General features: G+C 40.6%; 1 protein-coding gene across 10 annotated transcripts in view; it reads left to right on the top strand.

Annotated features, from left to right (window-relative positions):
- The first annotated feature begins 13,028 nt into the window (after nt 1-13,028).
- Nucleotides 13,029-23,041, top strand: part of LOC139755878 (hexosaminidase D-like) — a 43,439-nt gene continuing 33,426 nt past the window's right edge. For 2 of the 10 annotated variants that reach the window (XR_011714193.1, XM_071674563.1), the window contains exons 1-2: nt 17,085-17,223; nt 20,048-20,157. The gene's annotated coding sequence lies outside the window, so the exon portion shown is untranslated. The other 8 variants (XR_011714192.1, XM_071674557.1, XM_071674561.1 and 5 more) reach the window with 7 other exon arrangements.

The raw sequence follows: 23,041 nt of genomic DNA, 5'->3' as shown, positions 1-23,041 counted from the left end.
GAGTATGGGATGGCCAGGCTGGCCAGTCGAAGGAGTATGGGATGGCCAGGCTGGCCAGTCGAAGGAGTATGGGGTGGCCAGGCTGGCCAGTCGAAGGAGTATGGGGTGGCCAGGCTGGCCAGTTGAGGGATTATGGTGTGGCCAGGCTGGCCAGTCGAAGGAGTATGGGATGGCCAGGCTGGCCAGTCGAAGGAGTATGGGGTGGCCAGGCTGGCCAGTCGAAGGAGTATGGGGTGGCCAGGCTGGCCAGTCGAAGGAGTATGGGGTGGCCAGGCTGGCCAGTCGAAGGAGTATGGGGTGGCCAGGCTGGCCAGTCGAAGGAGTATGGGGTGGCCAGGCTGGCCAGTCGAAGGAGTATGGGATGGCCAGGCTGGCCAGTCGAAGGAGTATGGGGTGGCCAGGCTGGCCAGTCGAAGGAGTATGGGGTGGCCAGGCTGGCCAGTCGAAGGAGTATGGGGTGGCCAGGCTGGCCAGTCGAAGGAGTATGGGATGGCCAGGCTGGCCAGTCGAAGGAGTATGGGATGGCCAGGCTGGCCAGTCGAAGGAGTATGGGGTGGCCAGGCTGGCCAGTTGAGGGATTATGGTGTGGCCAGGCTGGCCAGTCGAAGGAGTATGGGATGGCCAGGCTGGCCAGTCGAAGGAGTATGGGGTGGCCAGGCTGGCCAGTCGAAGGAGTATGGGGTGGCCAGGCTGGCCAGTCGAAGGAGTATGGGGTGGCCAGGCTGGCCAGTCGAAGGAGTATGGGGTGGCCAGGCTGGCCAGTCGAAGGAGTATGGGATGGCCAGGCTGGCCAGTCGAAGGAGTATGGGATGGCCAGGCTGGCCAGTCGAAGGAGTATGGGATGGCCAGGCTGGCCAGTCGAAGGAGTATGGGGTGGCCAGGCTGGCCAGTCGAAGGAGTATGGGGTGGCCAGGCTGGCCAGTCGAAGGAGTATGGGGTGGCCAGGCTGGCCAGTCGAAGGAGTATGGGGTGGCCAGGCTGGCCAGTCGAAGGAGTATGGGGTGGCCAGGCTGGCCAGTCGAAGGAGTATGGGGTGGCCAGGCTGGCCAGTCGAAGGAGTATGGGGTGGCCAGGCTGGCCAGTCGAAGGAGTATGGGATGGCCAGGCTGGCCAGTTGAGGGATTATGGTGTGGCCAGGCTGGCCAGTCGAAGGAGTATGGGATGGCCAGGCTGGCCAGTCGAAGGAGTATGGGATGGCCAGGCTACACACACACACACACACACACACACACACACTACCACCTGTAGTGCTGGCAGAGTGTGGGCAGGCCACAGTGACGCCACGATGGTGGCAGGCGATGCAACGGTGACACCAGCACCACAAGGGACACACCGTAGCACCAGTACGGTGACCACCGTGTGGAAGAGTACATTTGGGTATGCAGGTCTGGTACGAGGCGGCCGTTCACTATGACGCGCGCCTCCTCTCCCTCCTTAAGGCCCGCCCACACCTCCCGCCCACACAGGCCAGCCTGAACGCCCACACCTCGTCCGAGCCATATGGTTCCCTCTTGCCTGAGCAACGCCGTTCGATCCTTCGAGCACGGCGGTGTGGTTCTTCTGTACGAAGGGCACGACCCCCTGAAGCACGACCATACGACTCCTGGGTGTGATGGCATGGCCCCTGACTTGACCCTATGGATCGTACCCAAAGGTCGTAGTGTCGTGCTCAAGGGTTAAAGCTTTGTGCTTAAGAGATTGCTTGAGCAGCTTGCCTTGTAGTAATAGTAGTAGTAGTAGTAGTAGTAGTAGTAGCAGTAGTAGTAGTAGTAGTAGTAGTAGTAGTAGTAGTAGTAGTAGTAGTAGTAGTAGAAGCAGCAGCAGCAGCAGGAGTAGTAGAAGTATTTGTGGTTATAGTTGTAGTAGCAGTATCAATAGTAGTGGTAAAAGTAGGGGTAGTAAATGTAATAGTAGTAGTAGTAGTAGTAACAGTAGTAGTAGTAGTAAAAGTAGTGGCAGTGGTAAGCAGTAGTATTACACCTGTGTTAGTTTCAGACCATCCAGGTTGCACAGCACACTGAATGGAAAATTGCAGCAACGAACAGCCTGGTGGACCAAACCCCTTAACAAGGAAACTTGTCGTCAGACCAAGCTGCGAGGTTCGAAAACAGCCCCAAAAGTACGAGAGAAGTGGCAGTTACTAGGGGTGGTGATGTAATAAAAGTACAACTGGTCACACGTCTTAGTACAGTAATAGTATTACAGCAGTAGTTACCAGTGGTAGTATAGTAACAGTTGTACAACAACAGTAGTTACTAGAGGCAATACAGTTGTAAGATGCAGACTAGTGACAAGTGACCTACAATAGTAGAACTACAATATAACCAATAATGATTCAGTAGTAGTAGTAGTAGTAGTAGTAGTAGTAGTAGTGGTGGTGGTGGTAGGGTTGACATCAATGTAAACATTAGTCATAGTGATAATATTTTGTCATAAACGTTATATTAGCGATTGTAATTGTACTAGAAACTGTCGTAATAGCAGAAGCCATAACTACACTAATAACAGAGGTATTTACAACATCATTAAACGGTAATCATGCCACCAGGACACTGAACACGGTCTCCGTCGGTGTACAGATAGAAGAAAAAAAAAATCAGGTGACGTCACATCTATCAGGGCGTGTAACGTGCCACCCATGACGTCACCACCATTAAGGGCGACACACACATCCAAGTTCCTAATGCGTTTTAACCATTTCCAGGAAGCTGGTGATGCAGGGAAGACGAGGACCTATTAAGACCGACCTCCAGGAGGTGTTAAACCCCGTGTGGTGTGTGTGTATATCAGGCCATTACGTCAGCCCAGTTGAGCAAGTGGATGGAAGGACAGAACGGATGCGGGAAGTGAGGTGGAGACACACACACTGGAGAATGGTGTGCATAAGATCATCCTCGGTCGCCTCGTACACCAACCAAGCAGGAGGATCTGAGAACAACCCGACCCTGCTGACTCCCAGACGAGAATGCTGCATCCACCTTGCCACCATCACCTCCTGCCATCTGAGGTTCCTCGTCTCTCTTCCCCATGGTTGTCGTCTGGCACCGCAACCACAGAGAACCATTCTAAAGTTTTATACACACACATACACACACACACACACACACACACACACACACACACACCAATATAAGAGCAATGCTATTTCCAACCACTGTGAACATTATCAACCCTTTGACCACGACGGTGTGACCTTTTTCTCAACGTGATGCTCTGACCAATGGGTATCATGGCATTACCTATGAACTTGATCCTTGAAAGGCAGGTCAGACGCTTGTTGCTCATGGTCTTACCATCATGGCTTAAAGTTTACTCCCTCTCATCTACCATGGGCAAAGTCCATGGCTACAGCTATCACTCATTCTCTCCATATGTCCGGACCATTTCAGCACACCCTCTTCAGCTATCACAACCATACTCTTCTTATAACCACACTCCCTCTTACCCTACCATTTTCTAACCCGATCAACAATTTTTCCATGACAAAGTGTCCCTAGATATTTCATTTCCAACACATTCACCCTTTTCCTTACTTTATTATCTACACCCCACGCCTGTCATCCATGTAACACCGTCGAGAGTACTATACCTTCAAACATACCCATCTTCATCCTCACAGGTCGTGAACTATCTTTCCAAACATTTCACAAATGCTCCCAGGACCGTCGCTCCCTCACCCACCCTAAGACTTATTTCAGTTCCCAAGGTTCCAATTACTGTCATGTCCACTCCCAGGTAACTAAAACACTTCTTCTGGAAGTTTTCTCCATTCAAACTCACGCCCCATCAAACCTGTCCCTCTACCCTACTAATCCTGATAATATTGCTTTTTATTACAATCATTCTCAACTTTTTCCATTCACAGAGTCTCCTAGACATAAGAAACTAAATTCTGCAGTTTCTCACTCGAATCTGCCTCCAGCGCCATATCATAAGCAAACAATAACTGACTCATCTCCCAAGCAACGCCACCCCTGCCATATTGCTGACCCAAGACCCTCGCATTCACTTCCCTCTTACACCTGTCCACAAACAGACTAAACAGCCATAGTGACATCACGCACCCCTGCCGCAAACCGGCCTTCACCTGGAACCAATCACCCTCCTCTCTTCCTACTCGCACACATGCAATACCATCGTCTTAAAAGTCCTCACTATTTCTTGCAGCTTCCCACCCACGCCATATATTCATACTATCTTACACAAGACATCTCTAGCAACCTCATCATATGGATTCTCCAGATCAGTGAGTGATATCAACAAATACTACTGTTTCTCTAAATATTTCTCACACACATTCTTCCCAGCAGACACCTGATCCACACATCCTCTGCCCCTCCTGAAACCACATTGTTCCTCCCCAGTCTGATGCTCTGTGCAAGCCACCACCCCTCTCAATCATCGCTTTCCCACAAATTACCAGGTACACTCAAAACACACACACACACACACACACACACACACACACACACACATATATATATGTATATTTTTTTTTTCAAACTATTCGCCATTTCCCGCATTAGCGAGGTATATATATATATATATATATATATATATATATATATATATATATATATATATATATATATATATATATATATATATATATATATATATATTTATTCTAGAATTCGAACACACTTTTAATCTCCTTGCGTTTATAACTCGCACTGTACAGGCATTCCTCCAGTTCTAAGGCACCTCACCATGATCCATACATGCAGGGAATAACCTAACTAAGCATTCAAAAACACGGTCACTCCCTTTTTTAAGGAATTCAACTGTAATATCATCCATTTCAGCCGCCTTACCACATTACATCATATGCAATAAAGGCTTTCAACACCTCTTCTCTCTTCATCAAACCACTTGCCATGACTCTCTTGATACACTGTACCTCCCCGACCCAAACAACCCTAATCTGCTGCTCTATCATCATTTACATTCAACGTCCTTCAATGTTTTCATTCCTTTTCCTCATTTCATCTCTGGCAGTTACCACTTCCCCATTTGCCCCCTTCATTAATGTTTCCTTTGTTCTCTTGTTTTCTCTTAACTATTGACTTCCTTCCAAAACATTTTCTTATTACCCCTGAAGTTTGCTGATACTCGCTCACGTAACTCGCATTTGCCCTTTTCTTTTAACCCCCGCACATTCTTCTTCGCCTCCTGCCACTTTTTCTTATAAGTCTCCCAATCATTCACACTCCTTCCATGTAAGAAACGCCCATTTCTCTTTCACTAGAAACTCAGCTTCGTCAACCCTACACTCACTACCTTTTCCCAAGAGCTAACCTCCTCCACTCATGCATAGGTGCCCTAGACCAACACCGAGAAGGATATCTGCCTTGGTTCAGGTCAGCATCATTCCCATGCGGGTGTAAAATATTCTTTGTGTGAGGATGTGATGTGTCGTGAGGTGTCGAGAGCTTTGTGATATCTTCTGCCATTAAGCTGTGTGGAAGAGAGTTGTGGTAGGTTATAAGAGACTTGTGTTCAATTTTGTAGTGGAGTGGTTGAGTGTAGAGCCATGCTGTGTGGGCGAGTGGGATACTGAGGCCGATTCTGTTGTACATACGTTTTTCAAGGGGTGTGGATAATGAAGACAGCAGTGATAGAAAGTGGTAGGTGTTCCTGGATTCTGTCTGGAAAATGGTTACTCCACAAGTGAGAAGCCACCTCAAGGGAGGCTGTGTTACTCTTAATGGACATAAAGGTGTAAAGGCTTATAGAAGAACTTGTAATTTCACTGGATTCCATAATTTCTCTGTATTTGCATGGACTCCAGCCTCAAAGTTATACGAAACCCATAAAAAAATTCATAGGATTGTATAATGTAAACAAGGACAGAGACTGAAAGAGATCCAATGTCATGTTTAGCCATAAGCATAGTTTAAGATGCAATGTGTTGAGATGGTGAAATATATGTCAACCTGAAATGGTGAATAAAGCTACACAGATAAACTGAAGAATAGATAAGGATCATCTGGTATCATGAGAATGAATTCACAGGTAATGTATTCCATAATGATGAAGACTTTCTATGCCTCAAGTCTGTAACGAAGACAAAGAAGAATCATACCACACTAACTGGGTTGAGGGAAGCTGCAATGTTCGGCTGAAAGAGCAATATTGCACTTTCCCCGGCCTAGCTGGTGAAGGTGCATGCTACGCGACGAACCACATCTTCACCCTCTCTCTCTGACTGACCACTAATGGAATCAACAACTCGATGAGGCATTTCTGTTTCCACCCGAATGGTTTCAGTGCCACCGAGCCGATGGGGCATCTATGTTTCCACACGAATGGTTTCAGCGCCAGCTACCTGATGGGCTTCGCCTTAATAGCAGTGGTATACCATGTGTGACTCTACATCCACTCTTCCCCGGAACAACATGGGCTATGTGACCAGCCATATCTCCTTTACTCAACTGGTTCGTGAGGCAACCAAACCTGAACGATCATCTCTTGAGTAGGAATGGTTCAAAAAGAAATTATAATGGAAGTGCATTATACCACGGCTGTTCTGAGGGAATAATGCAGTAAATCAGGTGAGGACGAGTGCATTCTTGTGATTTAGTTTCAAATTGCACTAGTCCCGGCCTGCTGTACCTGCACCAGGACCCAACAGCAAGAAGCCAAGTAAAAAAAAAAAGTCGAGAGAACAAGAACTGCATCTAACAATGATGGATCCAAGGTTGTAGTCACTAATGTTAAATGGACTTATGGATATACAGTGAGAGTATTTTTTAATCTTATTTGCGAGGTCAAGTGTTCCTTTATCAAAAGGATTTATCTCCCATTAGCAGGTCTTTCAGTATTCCGGCTAAAGTTATCTCCAACAACATTTGTCTGTCTCCCTTTTGTTTGCTCTTCTGCGCAAACAACACTAATTCTGTTTCTACTTGCACAATGAGTACAACGTAGGCTCACTTCTTGATAAACACCTCTCATGGATCTCTTGCACTTCCCTATAACACCACTTCATATTGTCGATTCAGCACTACTCATTTCGGACACAAGTATGATGTTTTGAACAAATGGCATCCCTCTCCATCTTCTGAAAGAATGTGCCTCAGAACCTAACCCCCAGTTCATTCCTGTCAGGTTTTACTTAAAACCAAAACCTCCTCCCCTCACTCTTGGATACTTGCACTGGTCAAGCCTGTCTTAAAGAAGGGGTGACCACCCTAACGCCTTCAGCTATTGCTTTGAGTCCTACCGTCTCCAGTGGCCTTTGAATCTCTATTTAACTTCAATGTTCCTAAAACATCTTGCATCCCAGTCCTGTATCTGATCACCAGTGTGGCTTTCACGAGGCGAGATCGACTGGTGATATACTTACTAGTGTATTCTTCATTCCAGGAATCCAATGTCATAGCCCTTGATATCACAAGAGCTTCTGGGAGAGTGTGCCATGTACGATTTCCAAGCTCTCCTCTTTCATCTCCCTCCCTCTGTTGGCAGAAATGTTGCTAAATCAGCAGCCTCACATTCACTCTCTATCAATCAAGTTGGTCATTAGGGTTCTCTCTCGTCTCCTATCCCATTCCTTCTTTTCGTCAACGACCTCCCGTCATTAACCCACGCCATTCATAAGGTGACTCATCTCTGCATTTAGCTTGTCCATAAACTCAGCCTTGAGCTGGAGTTCTGATGACAAAAATGTCATCCCAGGTATCTGGGTTCTGGAGGGATTTTGCACATGTTGCTCACAGATGTAACAAAATTTATATATGTCATTAGTTTCATAAGACTGTAGTCTGCATCATATGGTGTTGAGTACCAAGTTCTTAAAAACTTATTTATCATTAGTATCATTACCTTGATCAATAACAGCCAGTATATAATTCACTAAAAAAACTTTTATAGGGCTCCTTCAGCTTCATGACTGGCGCTCCATATTAATAGCAGTGGAGTGATGGATAGCAATGGAACGAGAGGTTCCTTGACAAGACTGTACTCCTTTTCATCCACAGACAATGATGATAGTTTGTCAAAGGTAACTTTTCAAATCTTGGTGTAACCACAAGCAGGTGGAGTCTGAAAACACCTCAAACGTGGTCAACAATTCTCCTATCGACAAGATAGGTCCACTATTGTTTTAACATTTGTAATTTGATGTACCATGATACGTTATCTAATAAATAAACACTTGTGCATTTTATTACATTAAAAAAAGAGTGATCTCGACAAAGTTGTGGACACATTTTCTAATCTCCAGCAAAAAGGAATGGAAATGCATGGTTTCTTGGGTGATTAATACTTGAGATTACTATTCATATGTTATGTGGGGAAAGTTTTACCCTCTTGTTGCCCCGTCTCTTAACCTTGCGTATGTGTATCATGTCTTTATTACTATGTATACACACACACACACACACACACCTCCCCCCAATCTTATGCTCTTGTATATCTAACTTGTAACTGTTATGGCCCACCAGTTCTGTAATATGCAATACCTCATCTGTGTATTTTCAGCTGAATGACTGCCTAATTCAAATAAACTTTTATTTATTCATATATTTACTTGCCCAAGCCAGGTACCCATTTAACGACCAGCCCTGCGGGAGGGAGGAACACCTTGTTTGGGCGTAAGCCGACTGCCATGCCCGGCATTCGAACCCATGCATGTCTTTTATTGTTCTCCTTATAGCTGCAACACGGGAGCTGCATAACTCATTTGTATTCTAATACCTTTACTGCCCCGGGATCCTCTTCCATGGGACTCCCACAACGATTAGGAAGCCGGCTAGTCGACCACCTGAACAATGTAACCAATGTGTTCATTGTGAACTTGAACTATATGCCTCGAGATGATGAAGAATGCTTGAACTGCATAAGGAAATATACGGTCACCATGATGGATATATTTCAAATGATCGGCTGAATTACGCCAAATAGTCTACACAAGGAGATGGTCACTTATTTCGTAGTCAGGTTAACATAACCTCATACTTCTGATGGAAATTAATACTAAAGCAGGGAAGAGCTCTGATGACGCTAGCAGCAGGATAAATCTCAACAAAGCAAAGAAACATGCATTTCCGCAAAGCATATTGATCACAGCCATAAAATATAGTTAGGCTAAACTGGATGGATGCCTTGTGGCATTCCACAGATGATAAGTCTATATAGTCCCATAATATACTCTGATACTGTACTTAACCCAGAGATGGGAATCTGAGAGTTAATAATAAGGGAACTTACCTACGAACCTAAAGAGGATCTAAACTATATGATGATACTGTACTTAACCCAGAGATGGGAATCTGAGAGTTAATAATAAGGGAACCTACCTACGAACCTAAAGAGGATCTAAACTATATGAGCTTGGAATGCACATAGGCTTCTTGTTCCAAACATTGCTGCCCAAGTCTTCCTCAGTGGCAGGGCAATACTGGGCCACCACGCACTAGCAATATGTACCACTTCATACATCTAGCATGCAACGTCTATAATAGATCGACCCTTCACAACAAATTTGGAGTGGATAATCATTATCAATAGTATGTAACCTCAGGACAAGACGGTCTGCTTTGGAAAGAGAAGTTCTTCGAGGAAACTGACGATACGCAGCAGAAGGTAACTTTTCAATCGCGGCGTAACCACATGGAGGCTGAGTCCGGTAACGCCATGTAGATGGTAATATATGTATAACATCTTTTGTATGAGTATCATTTCTGTACTCATACGTGTGTATACACACACACACACACACACACACACACACACACACACGTCTATGTCGGGTACCCATTTATCGATCAAGTCCAAGGGAAGGATGAACAGGAGGAGTTGGCTGTGGTGGTATAGCTGTGCACACGATTCAAGCCCTTACAAGCCCGGTGGGCTAGTGCTGGCTCATGGTCAGTAACACTACACCACGGAAGCCCGTATATATGGTGTCTGGTTAAATTCATACGAAATAAAAGGTAATTAAGCCAAAATCTGTATCATGTCAAAAAAAAAAAAGTACAAAGTACTGACGATAGCAATTAAATCCACTAGTATCTATACCTTAAAAAAAAAAAAAGCCGTGGTCAGCTAAAACAAATGCTAACTGAGACTATCTGGAATAAGGCAGGAGGTTATTTTTTCCCATAATTCTTAAGTTTCAACGAAAGGCTTTCATCGAGAAGTATCTTCCATTCGCTAAATGCTTTCCAGAGCAGCTTCAATTAAATTTTGCTTCATGTTATATCTCCTACTGATCATGTAAGCTACATCCATCTCTACGGGTGTTAACTGGTCCTTGCTAAAGTCATTTCCCGTTCTTTCTTAACCTCCTTTACCAAACCTGTCCCCAGTCATATGTTTCATCACCAATGAGCTCAGACTTTTCATCCTGCCAATCTACAATTTTTGTTCCAAGTTTTTCTTTATCCTTAAATGTATCCAATGAAGTGCAACAATAGATCAAGCGCAAAAGCAAACCAATTTGTTTCATCGAACAACAACAACAAAAATATAACTTGCTTGTCATCAGCTCTTTAGTTACCAAAAATCATTATTTTGTTCAAAACTGGTCGTCAGTCTCGTCAACTAACTTATTAATAACAAGTGTATTCATATTTTCGAGTCTATCATTCGTAATTTAACACAAACTATAGAAAAAAAGCTGTTATATACATAACAACGCGCTGTAGGAAATACACGTAAGAACGCATAGCACAAATTCACCAACACATACAAACTAGCGAATAATCAAGGCACGAGTTTGTCTTGTACTAAAATATCGTACGCCTCACCTCGCACTATAGTTCACTTAGTAGAATTTCCCTAATTATGGTGAATCCCATGAAATCTATCTTTGTCTCATCCACTTATATGCTTTAAAGTTGAAAACAACCAAAACATGGGCTAACGGGCCGTCTCTGTTGTCTGTCCCTCCCATATACTCCCAAACTCTCATATCCTAGTTCTAGGGAATGGCTTTCATCTAGTCTGTATACGTATTCGCCAAAAGCTCTCCTTCCGAATGTTACAGAACTCTCGTATTCTTGTAAATTCTACTAATCTTGAGGGTCACCCATTAGAAACTTATGCTCCTACAGATGTTACTGGTCCAAAATTGTTCCAATTTATTTTCACCTTTAACTCGTTTTGTATAACCCGTCTCGCAAAATTTGAAAACGGGGAAAAAAATCTTTAAGCCCCAGCTGAAAAGTTAGCGACACAAAGACTCAGAGAAAGATGAAGCGAGGCTGAGACGGGATGATCAGGGCTCGGGTTCTGTGAACACGTTTTCCACACTGGGTGACCACAACTTCTTCTCTCATCATTCACCGAGCTTTATGCCAATCAATTTACCTTTTCAACACTGTAAGTGAATTACACTAGAGGCAGATTAACATATTGAGCAGTTTGTATAAGAGCAGGACTTGTAGTGTGGCAGTGGTGATGGTGTTAAGGGTTAAAGTTTTGAGAGGTAAAAGTAGGGTAAAAGAGAATCTTAGCATTTGTGTACGGAAACAGTAAGCCATCCTAAAGACATACGCTGGGTGCACAGCTGTGCACATGAATAGTGGACGTACATGCCGTCGCTTAGCGAAGGCTGCCGCACGCCCGAATCCCCGTGCACGTACGGATCAAATTGACCGGAAGGACATGTGTAACTATCTGATGCTCCCTAAGTAAACTTTTACTTCCAGAGACTAGGCAAAGCCGCTGGTCAGCATAATGCTGTAAAGCAGGAATTACAGTAGATTGCTTGTTTTGAAGTGTTAAGGTTCATTAACTAAATTTCCCTCACATGTGAATTCGAGTGTTTTGGTTATTACCAGCAAGAGAGTGGTTACAGTATGCTTGGCAGTCTACTGGCCTGGTTGGGTCATTGATGTTCTCATTAAGGAACTTTACTTAAACCATGACTTATGGGCCCCAGGGTAATCTACTTGAACATAAACTATCAAATAGTAGCAACTCCTTTTTCTTACCCCTATATATATATATATATATATATATATATATATATATATATATATATATATATATATATATATATATATAGTGTGTGTGTGTGTGTGTTTGTGAGGCGAAAATGCTTTCACCATTAAATGACACCTATAGCAGAGTACACAGGGCTCGTCTCATAGAAAATCTGAAACATGAAATTCTGCCTAGGTGACTGAGAGAAAAAATCTAGTCATTTACAACAGAAATATTAACAAAAATAATTTCTGCCATACACAAAACGATAAACACGTCAATATTTTCAAACTAAATGAAACCTTATTCACAAAGAAAAACAATTCCAATATTTCCAAATTGTTCACCTCCAGGGTGTTCGCTATTAGCACAATGCTTAGCAACTTCTAAATTAGTCAAGTCAGTGACCAAAACTTACTAGGCCAGTCAGTTTAATAGTAGTTCACACTTGTACCCTAATTGCCTTCCTCTAAACCTCTGTGCATTAACCCTTAATACCAACACCAATTTGTCATACTCGAAATCCTGTTCTAACTCAAGTGTAATTCACTTCTGCAACCCAGCCCGAGTACTTCGGCAAACCGACCCTTCGTCAAAGCGGTCCTCCATCGCGCCAAAATCCATGCTCTAGCTACAGCTTGGAATGTTCTATGCCACTCTACAGAACTTAAGTAGATCTCACCTGGGATATCCCTTCTCCCTAGAAATTACCCTGGTCTCAGAGCAGCCGTCCATGACACAAATTAGCAGGCCAGAACCTGTTGTACCAACTCTGGGTATTTTACGTTCTCTCACAGCCAGCGTCCCTCAGCCAGCGCCGGGTCCCCAACACTAGTTCCTGTAAAAAAGAAAAATATCCTCTCTGCAAATAATACCCCAAATCACCACAATAATCTATGACTCTCCAAGCACCATATACAACCTTGTTACTCAACCTAGCCACATACCTGCTTAGATAATGCCAAGATTTCTAATACAAGATTGGAAGAGTTGATGTCAAGAGACGACATGCGCGTGCCTCGGGGTACCAACCCGACCGAGAGGTTCCCCTCCTCCATACCACAGGCATACCAATCTCAACCTGCTAACTTCCTTTATTATATACATAAATGAGTAAAATGATAAAAAGATGAATAAATGTATGTAAGTATACATATATACATGCATATATACAATGCTTTGAGGGAAGTTAGCTGGATGAAGTTGGCACACCTGCTACGTTTTCGCGCCAAATCTACCAGCAAGCCCACGGCAAGTTTTACAGCGATAGCTCCATTACGTGGTTGAAAAGTTGCCGATATCTAAACAGGTAAGGAACTGATATGTGGAACAAGGTTGTGTATGGTGCACAAAGAGTCATAGATTGTTATGATGATATGGGGAATTCGCGGCAGTGAGGATACTGTGTATTTTTGGTAAGAATCAGAGTGTTGGCGACTTGGCGTCGTCTGAGGAACGATGGCCGCCTGGGGATGGTCAGTAATAGGAATTATATAACAGGGTTTGGCCTGCTACTTAGCGTCACAGACGGCCCTTATGGAGAGGTTATGTCAGGTGAGATCCACCTGGTTCCGTGGATTGGCATGAAATATTCCAAACTGTAGTTAGACGCGAAGAGCTAAGCTGGTAGACTGCGCGGTTATCAGGAAGTGCCGGTTTGACTAAGCACTCAAGTTGGGTTCCAGAAGTGAATTACACTGGAGGCAGATTGATATATTGGGCAGTCTGTGTAAGAGCAGGACTTGTAGTGCGACAGTGGTGCTGTTGTTAAGGGTTAAAGTTTTGAGAAGTAAAAGTAGGGTAAAAGTGAATAAGCTATTAAGCCGACGGGCATAATAAGGTTGTTACATTGACCAAGTGTGTTGTGATTTAGAATTAAGAAAGTTACCAAGTATTGTGTTAATAGTGAACACCTTGGCTTTGATCAATATGTGAACTTTTGGAAATATTGTATTAAGTGTTGTAAATAAGGTTTGTCTTAGTTTTGAAAGAAAGTTGACCTGGTGTTTATTGCTTTTTGTTCAGCAGAGAATATTCCTGTGAAATTTCTTTTGTAAATAACTTATTTTTTGTTCAAATGACTTATACAGGAATTCATTTGTACTTGGAATTTTATCTGTACGTGAGGCGAGGCGAGTCCTATGTACTTTGTTGGTGTTATTTTTGTCTAAGGGCAAGTGCACCAAATTACACATTAAAGAGAATATGCATCCGAGGAATTTTTCCAGTTGTCCCACCCGCCGCTTAACATGATTGCCCAACTGTTCTTGACCGTTTATGTCATTGATGTATTTAGTATATTTCACCTACAACACCAGAATTGAAGATAACACCGAAATTAAATATAAGTATCGATAGCCAAGGACCGTCAGGATGAATAATCATTAGCAGGGTTGGGAGACAGTTTAGGTGGGGTGGAAATGGCAGCGAATGGAAACATTGGGTGAGTAAGGGAGAAAAGCTACCGGAGGGCATTGAGGAATGTGTGGAAAGATATCGTTATCTGGAAGAGCAAAAATAGTTATGTTTAAAGGTATAGTAGTCCCAATAATATTATATGGATCGAGGCATAGGCTACAGTTGATGTGTGGGATAGGGTGAGTGTGTTGGAAATAAAATATTTGGGAGCAGCATATGAAGTTGTTTGATCGAGTAAGAAATAAAAGGTAAGAGAGAGGTATGGTAATAAAAAGAATATGGCTGAGAAAGCTGGAGAGGGTGTCCTGAAATGGTTTGGTCATGTGGAGAGAATGAGTGAGTAAAGGTTAACAAAGAGATATATATGTTAGAAGTAGAGGGAACAAGGAGAAGGAGGAGAATAATTGGAGATGAAGGATGAAATGAGAAAGGTTTCGAGTGTTTGAGAATTGAACATGCAGAAGGTGAAAAGCTTGCACGGGACTAAGTTGCAACGATCTGGTATACAGGAGCCGACGTGCTGTTAATGGAAAGGTACGTATGTGAGTCCTGATTGTGGATAGGGAAATGTGGTTTCGGTTCATTGCACATGACAGCTAGAGAATGAATGTGAGCGAATGCGGCCTTTCTCCTCTGACCCTGGCGCTACCTCGCTTACGCGAGAAATGGCGATCAAGTATTAAATATATATATTTTTTTTTTTTTTTTTTTTTTATACTTTGTCGCTGTCTCCTTGCGCTACCTCGCAAACGCGGGAGACAGCGACAAAGTATAAAAAAAAAAAAAAAAAAAAAATATATATATATATATATATATATATATATATATATATATATATATATATATATATATATATAAGACTAACCTAGCTCACTTTATATAAATAAAGGGGTAGTCTCTTATCCTTGTTTATAAAATATATAGGTTGGATATTAAATACCTAATTTACCCGAAGAATGCCCTGCTGTGTTTCAGAGGGCTATAATGGTGTGTGTGTGTGTGTGTGATTTCGCAGCTGCCTGGCAAACCAGGAAGTCATTCGATGTGCAAAACAACTTGCTCGTTTATCAACGTTATTTCGCAAATTATTTGGTTCAGGACAATAAAATATCGCATAGAAAATATATGGGCGCATCTAAAGTCATTTAATATCTGTACAAGAATCCCAAAGGTAGTTGAAATTATAGCCTAACTGACTGAATGAGTGTATCAGATGTATCAGAAACGAGTTCCCCATACTAATGGCCCTGGATTGATTTTTTTATTAGTCCAAATTGTTAACTTCACATTTAATCACAGCCTTGTACTATTACAATGATTTTTAAAACAAAAGTCTGTTATTCCTAAGACATGATTATTGAAAACGCTTCTCATTCTTATACAGTATACCAGATTATCATCTTAAAGCAAGAAAAAGGTAATGAATATTTGGTAGACGTTAGGGGGGTAATTATAGGAAAAATATATTTAAGAAAATCTTGGCAGTGGATTCGGTATAATGAAAATGAACTTATTCCGCGTGCATGATCACCTCAATGTCTTAACTTAGGTCTCTACGGTTGGTAATGTTAGCTACGTGGTAATTTAACCGCAGTTGAATATCATCATTCTTTATCATGTCTTTAAAGTGGTCATTAATTGTGGAATAAAATTTTACTCTAAATCCATTGCTGTATTTTTTTTTGTCAAGTTTTTGATAAAAAGGAGATAATGACAGCGTCGTCTACACATAGCACAGTTTTCTTCTACCACACAAATAAAAGCTGAATAAAAAAATTACGCTTAGCAGACATGACGTTTCTGCTGTGAACATCCATGCTGACAGCATTGTCTTGTCACTGTGCACTCACTTCTTTTTGTCTGTGGGCGTGGAAAAACGATGGACGTTACAGCTTTGAACTGTTCTTCCATTGTTTTTCAAGTTCTGGGTGCACATGCACACAGAGAAACTTTACCAGTGTAAAAAGAAAAAAAAGCTGTGGTTTGTTGCTGCCATGATCACCAGTTTCAAAACGCGACGTCGCGTGTAGTTCGACTGTGTACTCTTCCCCTTGTATTAAACCTTGGGTGCATGATTACAACTTCACTCATAATGAATTTAGGTAAGCTATACGGTCTATATGAGTGTCCACATTTACCTGGAAATCACTTGAGACACTTTTGAGGCCTGGAACTCGTCATATACATGGTAGCCTGAGATTTCAGAGGAGGAAGCGTTGGAAAGTTGCTGGGGAAGTTGTCCATTTCAACTCCAAGCCATGATTATCACTTCGAGGATACCGAATAATCCGCAGTGCAGTTACATATTACTGAATAGGTAACCGTCTCTATGCTTTGATACTGTTCACCAGATAATGGTTGTTGGTCGGGGGCCATAAATGATAAGGATCAAATAAAGAATCACTGGGGGAAGGGTCACTGGTCACTCATCGATTTGGGTTTAAATGAGATGATCGTTCGACGGGAAAGTCAACGTGTTAAATGTCGCTATTCCTGTGATATGAGGATTGTTTGACGGGAAAGTCGGCTTGTTAAATGTCGCTGTTCTTGTAAATCCGTGATATCGATTTTATGAAAATGCCTACAGAACGCTAACTTGGCATACGTGGTACTCGACCCTATAAATAAAGATTTTAATATAGCATTATTGAGCTACCGTTTTCTGTGCCTTTCTCTCAGTCTCCACATTTCCTAAATAGGTTTATGCAAGCACACCCCGTAACAAAGTGTTACAGCTCTCCACCCACTCTAATCTTGTTCCCAATTTTGGAAAGTGGATAGATTCCGATTTCCATTCTCCCATTCCATTCCGCTTTGTGCCTCTCTTAACGACACACTGGAAACATTTTGGGTCGTATAGTTTCTCCCTGGGTAATTAGTATCTATTATCTACGAATGTTCATGAGGCATTTTTGTCATGCAGTTTCCTGTACGTGTTTGATCACAAAATTAATTTATCCAGTCCAGCGGCCGGACTCCGGAGTCGGTGCAGCAGCAGCTGCTGCGATCGTCTGCTGTAGTTGGTGGCGGACAGTGCCAAGCTAACCTATCTTCTTTATTTCCTGTGAGAAACTGTCATTGGTGAATATTGATAAAGTGACACTGTTCTTGTTCTCATTACATCGTTGACTCAAGTGAAAGTGGTAGCTTGTAGGTTTGTGATGATTGGTATGTCTTTAGTTTTTTAAGAATACATTTTCTGTCAGGTTTGATATTACCAATTTTTCCCCTTTAGAATGAATGCACTAATGTCTGTCACCGTGAGCCGATACAGTGTCAAATTGCCCTGTAAGATCTGTTTTAATTGTTACATGCCCCCAGGCTTTACTTTTCCTAAGTGGTGTTTATAGAACAGTAAACATGTCAGCCAAGCTGCTTCTGGTTGTTATTTTTAAACCATATCGACGCAAAACGATAGAAAACAACATATGAATTTTTTTTTTCCATAAAATTGGTCAAGAACTGTTGCTTCGTTGGTTAAGTATGCCTTCAGGTAAAGACTACATTCATTAAACTGGAAATCCGTGATTTTTGGTGGTACTGTAGTAGTGACAACCTAGAATAACGATAGGTAAAAATGTATTATGATATATATTATTGTATTAAATGCCTTTATTTACTGAGACAGGGAAAGGTCATGAACAAATTGAGTAAAATTGATTCGTAAGTGCATATCAAAATGTTCATTATATATATTAAGGTTGGTAATGCATTTTTGTATCATCAGGTTAGGTGTTAGGAATAGAGGAAAAAAAGATCATAGATCTATTTTCCTATATTGGTGACTTAAGAGGGTATCTCCATATCAAAATTAGCTGTTGTTATTGAGTTATTTTGTATGGCGATTGTAGTATTGGGTTTAGAAAACGCAAGTGGGAGAGATTGACATGTTTGTTTTATAAGTTAAGAAACATAATATAGTGGTGAGGGTTATGAATTTCAAGTAATGGGAACGGTTAATTAATGTAAATATAAATGAAACTTGTAAAATGTTAATAGAACAAGAACATATGAAAACCTTGCCCAACCTTTGTAGCGGCATAGAATATAGTATTTGGTATCTTCAAATATACTAGACACTCCCATGAACGAGCTTTGTTCTGTCAATATACTTCTGCAAACTTGACAGACCAGCAGCCATTCTGTCAATGCTCACTCTCGCTACAAGCAACCATTACACATTAACATTGGTATTCTGGTGTTTCTACAGTAAATATTAGTGACTATGTTAGGCTGTGCGAGGTTTTCAGAAGTTCTGATGGAATATTGTACGTTACATTCACTTTTATGTAAAGTAACCCCACATTATCCTTGATTTGATATTTATAACTCTCACTATTATTACTTAATTTGATGGTACAGGTGAAATATAATACTTGGAATTATGTTATGCATTTTTTTTTCTGTTCTCTTAATATTACACAACTATTACAGAACAAAATTTCTTAGTGTCCTCTTCTAGATAATATAGGGCTAAACTGATCTTTAAGAAAGATGTGAAATAAGCCAGGCTAAAAGTTTGGTTTAGTTGTGGAACATTAGTGATTTTGTAATCATGGTGTTGTGTGTGGAGAATATAGTATGTGTTGGAGCATGAAATAATACATATTTTTGTGTAATTCTGGACAATAGATAGATAGCAGGGAGGGCAATGCTGGTCAAGGAAATTATAGTGTTACAAAAATGTAGAAGTGAAACATTTGTGGAAATCAACAGGACCAAGTAAAATTTTTTCTAACCTCCTGTAGGAAGTGAAATTTACCTAATTGTCACTTGTTTAAAAGAGTATAAGAAATTGTTATTCTCATTTTTATGTATAATGATGTGCTCACAAAAGCATACCAGTTCGTTAATGTACTACAGCCAACGTGTAATTTAGCAGGATACAGTAGATGAAACGAATGTACTACAGCAAATGTGTAATTTAGCAGGGTACAGTTGATGAAACTATTATCCAAACATTGAAAATCAAGGTGCTCCTCATTCCACAGGAAAAGCCAGATGAGATTTCATGGATTCTTTTGATTTCTTGAAGTGTTTCTTAGTTTTACATTTCTATAACCTCACAATTTCCCTGACCTCAGCCCACTCCACTGCCTACTTATATGTATTATCAGAAAATAAAAAAGACTATCTAAATCACACATTGCCACTCTTATTTTGTTCTCCATAGACTACATAAACCATTGCAATACAAAATCACTGCTGTTCTAGTCATTACAGTGGCACACCTAACTGATTTATCCTATAAGTAATTTTAAGCTCCAAGCATTGGATGATGGGCATATTTTCCAAGACTCTGATAAAGCTTTGTTTGTAGTATCTTAAATTCTACTGGTGAAATAGAAAGACTGTAATGAAATGAATAAATGAAAATTCTTTACTGGGCAATTATCTGTTTTATGTCAGCCTTTTAGATAACCCCATATGATTGACACTGAGCATTCTTTGATTGTGATAATCTTCACAGTTAGTTAAAATATCATATGCATGATGTGAGGAAGATTTCTCTTCCCAGTTTTCTACAGATTCCCTTTTTTTCTATGGTGTAGGTGTGTAATTTTTTTTTACAAGGTGCACTTTTTTTTCTTTTCTTTTTTTCAAAGTAGGGACTTTCAATTTCAGTAAAGATTTTATATTTTGCAACATTTAAGATATAAGCTTAAAACTTTGAATTTTCTTTTGTGTCTAACAGGAAGTGAACTCAACAGACAGCTAATTTGAAGTCGCTAGTGTCTACTTTGGTGATGTTTACAACTGTTCTGGTTTACATTTCAAGTTCTATATCTTGGTTATATAAAGAAGGTAGGTAGCATGTAAGAGAACATTTGTTATTTCTGTAAAGTCGTTAACGAATGAAATTTTCCATGTTCTTCAGTAGTAGTGGATTAAAGGTGATCTTTTTTTTTTTATCTCATCCATGGAAGTTTTGCACCTGGAGATATTTTCGTTTTTTCTTTTCTTGCAGTTTGTTTTCTTTAAGCCATATTTGTATGGTGCACCATTTGGTGATCATCCAGAGATTTTCACTTCTCCACATTTTTAATATTGCTACTTTCCATTCTTAATTGATCACCTTATTTCCCCCTTTGTGTCTGTTTTTTTGCATTACTTCCCCTTTTTGTTTTACACTACTTGTTGAAGCAGTGTTTATTATTGTCATGCATTTTAATTTCTTTGTGTTGGCAAGTTTTCACAGCTTCACCCGCTCTTACCTAATTATAATTCTACAAGCTTGTGAAGTGACCATTATATCATATTATTTTATTATATTATTATATCTCTCTTTAGAATTGTATATGCTTTAGGCTCATGTTCTGGTTCAGCCCATAATTAGCACGTTCTATCCTTTGTCCCACATCATTTCAATGACCTCTACAATTACTGGCCACTTCAGTTGTCAAGATCATGTAGGTGTTGGCATTACTCCCTCATCTTTTACCAGAAACTCTTCCTTCTCATCTTGGTTAACTTTGATTACTGGAATAGTTAGTGTCAACAAAATCATTTTCCTCATGATCCGAAGATCGAATACCATCATCTAATTCAGGACCATCTTCTGTTTGGTCCCCGAAATCTAGCTGAAAGCTGCTCATTTTCCTTCTTTAAAAAACTGGAGAATGTGCTTTCATTAGCATGGCTGGAGGATGACTGAATCTTTGGAGAAATTATTGTAGTCTTCCACCTGGTCTTGGCACATGGCTTTTAAATTGAGGCAGAAAATTTGATGTCATGATATATCACTCAGCTTGCATACATATCTATGGAGATGTTATGGGGTATTGGATGGAGACAAGAAAATTTAGATGGGTACCCAAGATAAAGGTTTATCGAAAAACTCAAACTAATGTAGTCATCAAGAATTAGAACATATCAAGAAAAATGTGGAAAAACTGGTAAATCAGACATGTGTTGCTGTACATGCATTTAGATTTGGCACTGCATAAGCTTGGCTTAAAGTTGGTTTGTTGACATTTGCCAACACTTCCAGTGTTGTCCCGTCTTCACCACCAACGGATTACTGAAATGTAAAAAAGTTTTTCTAATGCGTACAAATCCACATCTGTCAAATCATTATCACAATCAATAGTGTACCAAAATCTCAATAATTTGCTTGGGGCATAATAAGCATGCTCTCTAGGGCCATACTGTCTCTCATCATGTAATGTGGGTAGCAAACACTCTATGTGTCTTTCCTGGGGTTAATGGTATATTCTTGTGATGTGCTGATTATACACATTTTTGAAAAGGCATTTTGTACAAGTATAGATAGACTCCTTACACCATTGACCATACAATCCCATTGTTTACATGGATAGATTATAGTTCCTTGTGACATAAGGCTCCTCTTCATACCATTAAAGCATGCCTTCTGAATTACTGGAACATAGTGAACTTTTCCTAGTGTTTAACAGTTCACAGTCTGCCAAATCATTTTAAGGCATCTCTCATACTGGTAAGGGGTGACTCAGTTTGAATGAGGGCAGGAAGGGTCAAGTCATGCAAGTATGGTGTGTCCTGACTTTATAAAACATGTAAGTGTGGATTGAGTCCCAAGAGGGTTAAGTACTGTTCGAAGTTCCAAATTATTGTGTGTTTTATGATTATATATTAGTGATGGAGGAAATATCAGTAAATCTGAATTATGCTGCTGGGCCTAGTTTTCTTTTATTCATAAATTTATTTAACTTGAAAGGTGAGCAAAATTATTTAGGCAGAAAATGTTTGAAGATTATAGCACATATGGTCATTGAAAATCAAAACTCCTGAAAACTCGAAGGCTGTACTTTCTCATGTGTGGTCAGAAGTCCATTTTGATTTATATGTGAAAAATTGTATAACATTTTTCCCTATCTGCAAATGATGATAGTTCCCACAAGCCAGACAGACATGGAGGAATGAAGTATTACCATTAGAATCAAAAGTACCATAAGTATGATACAGTACAAGGGAATGTTATGCTGAGTTGATATTAAAAAAAAATTTGCAATAAGGTATCGATGCATTTAAAACATGTTGTTACTAAAATGATACCATATAATCACATTTTATAGTATGATACAGTTTTAACAATGATGGTATTTTAGAAAATTATTTTGTATTTTATGGTTCCCAGAGCCTTTTTGTAGATGATCGTTCTACATATATAATAAGAGATAATTGAAAAATATTGAAATAACTCCAACTGCACAGGCCCAGGATACAAGTTAGCTTAAGCATATTGCAATACGAATATAGAGTACATTTTGCTGTTGCATTATGATTATAAATCTTAATTAGAAAATTATAATCGTTATAAAAGATTTCAGTGACTTAGGACTTCATTAAATATTTGATTGAATGAATGAAAAAATGTAGAACATTCCACAGGATTTTTAGTATTTGAGTAGCATACTAATATATGATACTCTGATATGTCCAGTCAGTTGTTCCAAAATTTGGCATCTCCAGTGCTCCAGCACTTGCAAGGTGCTCAATGAAATGGTGTTTGGAGGTGCAGAATTCACTTGTTTGGGCAGATATCCAACACCACTTCAGTCTATTATTTTCTCTGTTTTGAGTTGCTGAGTCTAGAACAGTGCACTGGGCAAGATTGCTAACCTTAATAAACTCTCATACAAGAGGTATAAGATCTTTCTGCATAATTACATGCCTCTTCCTTGATTCACATTGTGCATTTTGGGACAAA

The sequence above is a fragment of the Panulirus ornatus genome, chromosome 20, assembly GCF_036320965.1.
Source record: "Panulirus ornatus isolate Po-2019 chromosome 20, ASM3632096v1, whole genome shotgun sequence".
In the NCBI taxonomy this organism is placed as follows: Eukaryota; Metazoa; Arthropoda; class Malacostraca; order Decapoda; family Palinuridae; genus Panulirus; species Panulirus ornatus.
Note: the sequence above shows the minus strand (reverse complement) of the source record. Positions and strands in the feature narration are given on the sequence as shown.